The sequence below is a fragment of the Agrilus planipennis genome, unplaced genomic scaffold (genome assembly GCF_000699045.2).
Source record: "Agrilus planipennis isolate EAB-ADULT unplaced genomic scaffold, Apla_2.0 scaffold769, whole genome shotgun sequence".
Taxonomy (NCBI): Eukaryota; Metazoa; Arthropoda; class Insecta; order Coleoptera; family Buprestidae; genus Agrilus; species Agrilus planipennis.
Window position 1 is genome coordinate 4,001 of NW_020439419.1, and position 8,447 is coordinate 12,447.

General features: G+C 34.9%; 1 long non-coding RNA gene across 1 annotated transcript; it reads right to left on the bottom strand.

Moving 5' to 3' along the window:
• Window positions 1-51: 51 nt before the first annotated feature.
• On the bottom strand, window positions 52-4,002 carry LOC112905821. Its single transcript, XR_003232033.1, has 3 exons — window positions 1,011-4,002; window positions 314-489; window positions 52-247 (listed from the first exon to the last, which is right to left on the bottom strand). It is a non-coding gene; the product is annotated as an uncharacterized LOC112905821 (long non-coding RNA).
• Window positions 4,003-8,447: the final 4,445 nt, after the last annotated feature.

Sequence of the window (8,447 nt, forward strand, 5' to 3'; positions counted from 1 at the left end):
ACTTAATAAAGAGAGATATTATATATAAATACAAAATATTTTATTCATTAATCGGCTCTGTAAATAAGATAAAATTGTATGAATGTTAATGGCTATAATAAAAGTATTCGTTTACTTACATTTTCCAAACTTCGAGTAAATTTTGGTGGTCTCTCATATAATATCGCTACCCACCTGCACCACCAAGGTAAATGAATGGTGGCATCGGTGGAACTACCACCGCCACCATCACTACAATAAATTTTTCCTAAAAACAGATATAATTATCTGTTGATTATACAAAATATGAAATTAAATAATAAAGTAAACTTACCGCTAAGCTTGGGTGCAAAAAAATTATAATCTGAATCAATCATTTTTGCTTTGTGCGAGTTCATATCAGCTTTTATACTATTTCACTAATCAATATTGGTTTCCTTGCTGGTAATTAATGCAATTAAGTTGATAAACAAATCAGTGGTTAAAAAAACAACACAATATACATGGTATCTAAAAGGAGAAAAACAAGAAAATGGAAAACTATTAAAATGTTAACATAAAAATTCTTATTATGTAAGAAGTTTTCCGACATTAAACATGATGAATTCTGTAGTCATTATCAACACTAACTAAAGAAAATGATAAAAATATTGTTATCAATTATCTACGTAAATAAGAGTCAAACTTATCCAAACTTTTGTTGTGAAAAATATTTATGCGAGTAGGTACTATTTATTTTTGGCAAGAAAAAATTTTGTGGCTCTTTAAAAACTTTGAAATTTTGTAAATCGTTATTTTTGGCTCTTCCGATTCAAAAGGTTGCCGACCCTTGATCTAGACGAATCGTAAAAACAATAAGTAATTTTATGTTTGTTTAATGAGGTACATAAATTCAAATTCATATTTTTGGGTTGAGTACGTCGCCAGCATACAAAAGGCACTTGGTGGAGGTGTAAAGTTTTTTAGCCGGTTGTAAGTTAACGCTGAGAAGCCTGCATTTGTTGGTGTTGAGTTCCATGCCTCTTACTTACATGAAACAGTCGACCATTCGGACCAGATGTTGTTGGTCGTCCAGTGATGTCGACTTGAGGACCAGGTCGTCCACAACGGCATTGAAGATGTGGTCCCCTTGTTTGGCGCCACGTTCGATCTTAATTGACGGCGAGGTGTGTTGGCCGCAGGAAATAAGTGGTAGTACAATCCGTCAATGAAGCGATGACATATCTAGTGAAGCGGAGATCTACGCTCAGACGGACGAGGGCCCATCGATGAGGGGTATGGGACGGTGTCGAAAGCTTTGTGCAGATCGAGGGTGGTGATGTAGGGCCTGGTATGTTCTCGGTGGTGTTTGATATGGTTTCATAAAGTAACGTTGTTGCGTTGCCCAGGGTGCCGTCAAGAGAGATGAAACCTCTCTGGGACCGATTGAGAGTAAGTGTGGCGAGTCTCTTGGTCAGGATACGATGGAAGATTCTGATCAGGAGTGGGGCGACGGTGATCGGCCTCCAGTTGTTGATGTTTTCTAGGTTCGCCACTCCTTTTGGGATGACGAAAAGCCGAGAATTTGTTTGAAGGAGATCATCTGGATGGGTGTGGTCGGTGGTTGTTCAAGATCCAGGCCATCGATGATCTTTTGGGACAGAATGATTGTATTGGACTTGTAGAGCTCCTGAGTAAGTCGATAGCGGGCAATTCTGGCCCGACGTTTGGATAGTGGATGAGCTAGTGTCATCGCATGTTGGGGGATCTTCGCACGTTCGTTTGTTGTCCTCCCGTTACACCGTAAGCGAAGAAAGAATGGCGTTTGACTGAAGGTGTGGATGTATAATAGAGAGATGTCCTCTGTATTGGTGAATTCATCAGACAGTAGCAGTCGTAGGTATTCAGCAATCGGATCATCAACAGCCTGGATGGATGTGTTGTTGTTGTCCGTGGTTGTGACCTGAAGGAGAGGTGGTGTGCTCGGCTCCGGTGAGCTACCATCGGAGACATCCGTGGGGACCAAGAGATCTTCAGGGATTTCCGAGGTGAAGGTGTCGTATTCGGTGGTAGCAGGTGTAATTGTTATGGAGGGCAGCGAGCTCCGAAGAGTCCCTACCAGGTTCTGCTTCTTCGTAATCGGTGCGTATACGATCTATCTATGTTTTGTAACCTTGGGAACGCCTGAGGGCGTTGATGGAGGTTACGTCATAATCCGGGTTGGTTTTAATTCCTTCTCTAATGATTACGTGTCCTAGGAAGTTTGTTTTTCAGATGTTTCATAAATGATAATGTCGTCGATACACATCATGCACTGTTATGGAGTTAAGCCATTTAGGGCCAGATTCATGGCATGCTGAAAAGTAGAAGGGGCATTCCTTAGCCTGAACAGCATGCGGGTGTACTCCTAGAGTTTTTTATTGACTGAGAAAGCTGTTTTTTCTGTGGAATCCTTATACATCTTGATTTGAAAGATGCTGGAGATCAAATCAAGTGCAGCGAAATAAACTGACAGTTGGGCAGAGAGTACTTGTTGTCTACTGTTTTATCGTTTATCGATGACCATTCTCCACTTGACTTTTCCGAATGTGTCTCACTTCATAAAGGTGAACTCCATCTAGAAAAAGATGGTCGGATGACTTTATTTTTACGTAATTGACGAATTTGTTTATTGACTTCTTTGTGAATTTGTGAATATCTGTAGTCCTTCGCTTGGCCTGATACATTGTCCTTAGCAAGTATTTTATGTTCGATTATATTTATGTGACTTGGTGTGTCAAAGCCTTCTATGTGGAATATTTCCGGTTACCATTGGATAGTTTTCCATAAGGAGGTTTCTTCTTCATTGTTAAGGTGTTCGGTGCGAAATTGATTCCTAAGTATCTGTTGTTAGTAGTTAGAGTGAAGGAGAGATTTTGAAAGAAAGGCTTTTCTTTTTCCCTAAGTTCTACATCACTAACTTCTATGTTTTGTTGCGCGTTTGTTAGGTTAATTGCAATTAAATAAATTTTCCAAAGTTCGAAAAACAACTGAGGAAAGGAAAATTGCCATTTGATCTTACTATGGAAAATGTTTTTCTTTTTGAAAAAATTATAGTTACAGTAAAGAAAACAAAATTTACTTAATTTTTGAAGTCCCAAATAGCTGAATCTGAAGATTACGATTATTATAATTTATACTCTTTACCTACATCCATTAATGAAACCTTTTAAGTGATCACACCTGAGATCGTTTTTTTTTTTATCCTGAACTAGCACAATTATGTAACGAGCAAAGAAAATAATACGGGTCAATATATTTCAAACGACGTTAATTCCATTAAACTGGACGAGAACACCCCTTATAGAATTATAATAATGTAATGTAATAATACTACAGACCATTAAACTGAAAGGTGATAATCTCCAAAGTTAGTCGTTAAAAATATTGAACTGCCATATTAAGTTTTCTGTTTAAACATGGTAATGACTTCCTTGTCAATTTGGAATTATTTACACTAAAATCTGTTCGTCTAAATAATATCAGAGAAATACAAAAGGCATTGAATTTAGAAGAGAAACATATAAAAGAATTAAATGTGTCAAATATAAACACATATTAACCCAGTGTTTGGACGATCACCTTGTATATCATAGTGCTACTGTTATTGTTCTGTGTTATGTTATAATGATTCGCTAGCAAATCTAAACAAGACGATTGGAAAAACAAGGGAAAAAAATAATGAAACTATTATAATCTAAATTCGCAAGCTCTCAAGGACTTTGACTCATATCTATGTCGGGAGTAGTTACATTTACCTACGGTTCACACCCTGAGCATTGAGTATCCAAGTATTGCTATAAATCTTATGTCTCATCGTTTATCATATTATGTATTTTTATTTTTTGTATGCATAGCAAAAGAAAAGTTAGTTTTTGATTTGGTGACGTTTTATCTCCCTTATAATTAAGTTATGTTTGTAATCTCCAGGTTTTAATAAACGTTTTTAAAACTTAATTCGTATCTATTAATCATTTGGGTTCTTAGTGTTTATAATTTTCTACATTATCATCTCCACTCTTTCCTATCCTGAGCTAATCTTCGCATTTCCCCAAAACTGGAACATTCCACATCCTTAACTATTTGTAAACAGTAATCTAATCTAGATATACCTCTACCCCTCCTAACTCCTGTTTCTGCTTCTAATATGTCTATGACTAGACCTTCATGCCTGAGAAGGTGTCCTAACAACATATCTCGCCTATTTTTTATTTACTTCCATAGTCCTCTGTTCCCCTATTCTTTCCAATACGTCTTCATTTCTAACCTTTTCTACCCACGTTCTCCTCATCATCCGCCTATAACACCACATTTCGAACGCTTCTAACCTGTTCTTTTCCGTCGCGCCCACCGTCCATGTTTCGCATCCGTACAATGCCGCGCTCGAATTTCTAAATTAACCGTTCGCGAGCTTAAAAGTGACTTCTTTTTATTAAAGGCGACACGACCCAGCGCTATCCTCTGCTTTATATCCCCACTACTCCTTCCATCCTGACTTTTCTGACTTCCTAGGTATTTAAATCAGCCACTTCTGCTATCTTTATATTCGCTGTTTCCCTACTTTTTCTTCCCTTGCATACTAGTATTTTAGTTTTACTTTTATTTATTTTCATACAGTACTTATCTGTCAGTACCGCTTCCATTTTATTTAAAGCTCTCTCTAAGTCCTCCTTGCTAGATGCTAATACTGCTATATCATCTGCAAATCTAAGCACACTAATCTTTTGCCCTTGCACATCTATCCCTACAGTAAACAGTACATTTTGTTAAAGATTACTACATTTTAATAAACACGTATGATACTTGCATTACTGAAAGAAGCTGCTACTTTCTTTGATAAGGCTTTGTTTTATTGTGGTTTAATATTCCTTTTATTTGAATAACTAAATACCTAAAGCAATATGTAGAATGTTCTCTCCAATAAACATATAGAAGCAATTTTTCCTGCCGAATTTACATACTCAATTATCGGACAGAGCGGCCGAATTTACATTTTGACCCTAATGAATTTTTCTACCCGTCGAAATGACTGGCCGAATTTACCACTGCCCATGTAATTGTCAATATTAAATTTAAATTATTAAAATTGATAAAAATTTAAATTAACAAATTATTGAATTGAATTAAACTTAAATTAAGAAATTATTGAACTTATTAAATTTAATTAAACGAAAAAGGGAATGCAAAATCATAGCAGTTTCATATTATAATTATTATTATTACATACTTTTCATATATTGATAAGTTGTAATTGTTAGTTTTAAATCAAGCGCACTAAAATGATTAACTATTAATTAATTGTTAGTTGCGAGTTTTCACAATTACAACTATCGAATTACAACTTCATCATCGTGATTAAATGACACAATATCAATTGTACAAGTACAATTTAATTATACTTTTCATCCATAAATGCAGTGACACTTGTTTAAACTTCATTCAAATAAATTTCATTGTGTAAATAATAAAATAAATGTTAACGTGAAAATTCATTTTCAGTTTTTTACTCACTGTAAACTACCTTAGGTTGGTGAGAGAAAATTTGTTGCTGTTGTCACACCCTCGCCGGGAATCGAACCCGCATCCTTTGGCTTTAAGTAATTAAGTAATTGTTAATGGTTAATTGTCTAACAATTTAATTTTGTCCAACACTGATCCCATGAAATAGGAGACGAAACATCGAACATTTCTGATGTCACTATGATCCGTCGTGGGTATTTTATCGGAAAGACACGATTAGAATTCGGAGATCCGGCTTCTTCAGACGACTGCCATGAAAATATAAATCAACTTCTAATTATGTACATAATATAAAGACTGAATATACACCGATTGCGAACAAATTTCAATAAAAGTATAGCTTGACTCGCTACTAGTCATGCTAAAGAAACTTTTAGCCCCTCGAGCTTATACGTATTAAAACCATCCTTTAAAATCATAGGGGCGCTTATTTCCGGGGTAGTGCGTACCTTCAAGTAAACACGGTACATGTTAATTCATACGTTGGGCAATTGCAGAACACATCACGAACTATAAATGTTTATAAACTAATCACAAATATAGTTTAAGTCATTACAAATTATATAAAGTTTGTCTCTATGTTCTAAGTTTGCATTGAGGTTATTCAAATAAGTTTAAGTAAGGTTTTGCTATTTTTTTTAATGCTGTTAAATTTATTCTTAACTTTTCTCAAAAATTCTTTGCAAGAAACCATTAAAGTTATCTTTAATACAAGAATGTACCTATCAGATGATTGAAAACATACCGTAAATCGTTCCGGTGTTTTAGTCTAAACTGAATATGATTGATTGTTGTTCTTGGTTATTAAACTGCATACAGTTTTATAAAATTGACTCTATATCAGGTTAAAGATTGTTGCTTTAGACAGTTTGAATTATGAAGATTAATTGTAATTAATTAAAGGAATATATATAAAAGTATCGACTCTTCAGATTATCTTATCTTTTCTATTAGTTTTCAAGATATACATATGTCAAACCTTGTTAAATGAAAGGAAATTTGAAGTTTTCACTTAATATCTCATCATGTTTCAAGTTAAGTACATAGTATTCATTTTATGGCTATGCGACGGAATTCAAGGTAAGGAATATTGTTGATTTTAAATTTACAGTTATTTATAAACATAGCAAAGCATTTGATAACACAAGGGAACAGAATTTTTGTTGCATGAAATTTTATGACTAATATTATACATTTTTGGAGTACTGATTTCAGATCTGAAGTCAGATTATTTGTGTCAGCTTTAGATTTTGAGATAGATATATTAAAAACGTGATTTTCCAGAAAAAAAAATTTTAAGTAGACGTTAGAAAAAAAAATTGTGTGGTTTTATGAAATCACAATGCAAGTAAAACTTTTCGGATTGTAGGCATTTAACTGTAAATTTTCGGAAAATCATTCGATTTAGGGAATTAAAATTAAAATCGCGTTATTAATCTTATCTTAATGATTGGAAAACAGGAATCATAATGGGAAATCAATAGTATACAAGATATCCAACTATAAATGTTAATTTCAATCTGCGTATGAGAGTACGGAATACATAATAAGTACAATCATTCAGATGATAGACGCATGTTAAAAACTGAGAACAATATTTATTTAAATCATTGAATCATTTTGAACTTCAACTTTTCTATCAATACTTTCATCTTCGCTTTGAGTTTCACAGTCTATAAATGTAATTGTCATGCACTTGCACGAATGAGTGAGAATATAAATGCTGCACGGTTAGCTAATGTGAACCATGCGCGCTGTCATTTTGGTCTTGGCTGCTGCGCCATATTAATTTTGACTGCTCTGCCAAGCGTCTTCAGTTTTACCCCTACTCCGCGGCAGGCTGTAATGCGACATGCCATAGATAGTTTCACTTTAACAACTACTACATATCAAAAAATTTTCTTTCATAAGATTTTCTTGCTTGACTTGACTTATAAGAGCTGTTCTTAATGCTCTAACAGTAGTCCGCCATCATGTGGGCATTCCAGTGACCCTACTACCGCTCCTCCACAGTCCGAATATCTTATGGGACCGTTCCCCTTGTCTTCACTCAGATCACCAAGATATTTAGGGAAACGGTCCAGATGTCTGTAGAGGAAGTGCACCTTGATGCTCATATTACAAGCAAGTTGCTGGAAGTGCAACAATATCTCTTCATTGTGCTCCGCATATCTTTCATTCTTCTTATTTCCCAGAAAACTAAACTACTATTAAAACTTTCATCCTTCGTCAACCTTTTAATTTGTGGATCATCAAAAATTTCGGTTTTCAGTTCCTCCGTACTCAAATTATGAAACTTTTTAGAGATGTATTTAAAGCAATCACCATCCTTGTTTAGAGCTCTGACAAATTGTTTTATGAGCCCCAGTTTGATATGCAAAGGTGGCAGTATTATGCGATCCCTAGGCACTAGTAGTCTTTTCTAACCCAGTGCTCAGAATTAGCTCTGCTGTCTCAACAATTATCCTGATGATTTAAAGGTTCTCACCAGATCATTGGTGTTTGAAGTGGGATCTTTTCTATTTTCCCATAATCTCAACGATTCCGCGCATATTTTACATACCATATAAGACACCCAATGCTTGTCGCGGAAATCCAAAGTAATCCAAATATACCCGTTCTACTAACTCCGATACACTAAATCTACAAAATTTGAATATATATTCACCACAAATGTTACAGAAATAGCTGGGATCGTTTTTACAGATAGTTCTCGATGTGGACATTGTAAAAAAAACACTTAAAAAAAAGAAGCAATCCGGGTTTTATGAAAGTTTTTTATGACCAATAGCTCTATCTCAAAAACTAAAGCTGTTAGAGACAATTTGAGGGTAGATTTGAAATCAGTGCCTTTGAAGTAGTTAACAACATCCGGCTTCTTCAGACGACTGCCATGAAAATATAAATCAACTTCTAATTATGTACATAAT